Genomic DNA, 1,920 nt, shown 5'->3' with positions numbered 1-1,920 from the left:
TCGAGTGTTCCCTGGTTTGTTTTCTTGCTGGCTCACTACTTTTTTATAATCATAGGGTTTTCTTGCCACACTGCAGCACTTTGTGTTTAAGTGAAAGTTCCAAATTAAAGTTCCAAAAAGAAAAGTCCAGCACAGTACTCTTCAAACGTCACGATCACCCCTCATGTCTTTATATTTTGCTAGGAAAATGGGAAATATGTGCGCGACTTATTGAAACATGCTAGCATACATGAAAATAAAGCACAAGGCAAAAACAGAGTTTGTACAATCGTAGCAAGCTCGAAAGTCAATCTTCTGAACCACAGCCTGAACTCACTTTCAGCTTTCTTCTCATTTCTTGCTGTAGTCTTTACAGTAGTGGGGAAAGTACTCCAGGCTTCCTGCCAAAAGCTGCTTGGATTCCTTTATTTTCTGGTATGATTATCCCACATTGCTTTAATAATGTTGTGGTCTGTTCTGCATTCCTTATTCCATCACTTTTGAAAAGATCCCCAACACCGCTGGCTGAAATGCAGAGTGTGACAGGTGCTATTGTTGTGTTTGAATGAGGTCAAAGTTAAACAGGCTAACAAACAAAAAACACTCTTCTGAAAACGGTGAGGTACAAGAACGGGACTGAAAACGAGTGAGTGAAATGTCCAAAGAAACCTATGAAGGAAAGCCTGCAGTACTGTTGCTGCAGTTTAAAATGTGTTTGCACAGTACTGGACATACAGTAGAAGCTGTTTGTGGAAAGCCAGTGTGTGCCTCCAGTAACACAAGGAGGGCAAGATTTTGCCCAGCGTGCCCAGTGTAATGATGATGGTTGAAACATTCAAGGGTCGGAAAAAAGTCCAAAAGCCAAATTTTTATCAGGCCAAAGTCATGCATAGCAGGTCGGTCACTGCTGCAAACAAATGTGCCATGGAGTAGGTGAGAGGCAACATCCAACAAACTAGGCTAAAGGTCATTCCTTTGAAGATCCTCTACACACACACACACACACACACACACACACACACACACACACACACACACACACACACACACACACACACACACACACAGATCAGTATGAAAGAAAGCAAAAACCCAGTCGAGGAGAGGCTGAGCTTGCATGAGACAGGGAAAACCGCGCTGGTATATGGATATAAATAAAGTGATCCTAGACAAACGTGCCTAAATGTAGGAACAGAGCCAAAATTCAAACCTTAAGACATGTAATGGACACTACTATTGTTTAGCTGTTTTCTTAAGCACGGCTGTCAGAGTAGTATTAGGAACTCTTGAATTTAAATATTCATCTTATGTAATCCCGAATGTTGACTGTGACATGTTTATCACAACAGCATGAATCCAGCAAATATACTGGACTCCAGGGTTAAAATACACTATTGCATATAGAGTGAAAGGACTTGAAAGAAGCAATAGCAGAAGTGAGGAGACAGACCCACAGCTTACCGGCCCTCAGAGTAGTACAGTGTGGCTTGGATGCCACAGTGGTGCCAAGTCTCAGGAGGAAGCACTGGTGGCAAAGCCTTAGCCCATGGGGCCCACCCAGTCTGTCTTCCTGTAGGGGTGCTGGGGTCAGGTGCACTGGTTTTGCACTGATCATCACCTTCATGTATATATCAATCTGCTCAGCACTTTTGTTTTTATTTAAGTGTTTGTCTTATAGCATGTTTCGCACTAGGTACCACTGCAATTTCCTAATGTTGTAAATCTGCTCAACATTCGACAATAAGCCCTTTTCTGATTCTGATTTTCTGAGGCGAGATGTGAGCTTGGTGGAAGTGCTGGTCTCGCACCTTTGTGTTCACTTGGATAAGCTGGAGCAGGTTAGGCTGCTGCTCCTGTAACCTAGCCCCAGATATGGATGGATGGATGGATGGATGGATGGATGGATGGATGGATGGACGGATGGATGGATGGACGGACGGA

Source organism: Pundamilia nyererei, unplaced genomic scaffold (assembly GCF_000239375.1).
Source record: "Pundamilia nyererei isolate P.nyererei 1_Seehausen unplaced genomic scaffold, PunNye1.0 scaffold00122, whole genome shotgun sequence".
NCBI lineage: Eukaryota > Metazoa > Chordata > Actinopteri > Cichliformes > Cichlidae > Pundamilia > Pundamilia nyererei.
This window is presented reverse-complemented; position numbering follows the sequence as displayed.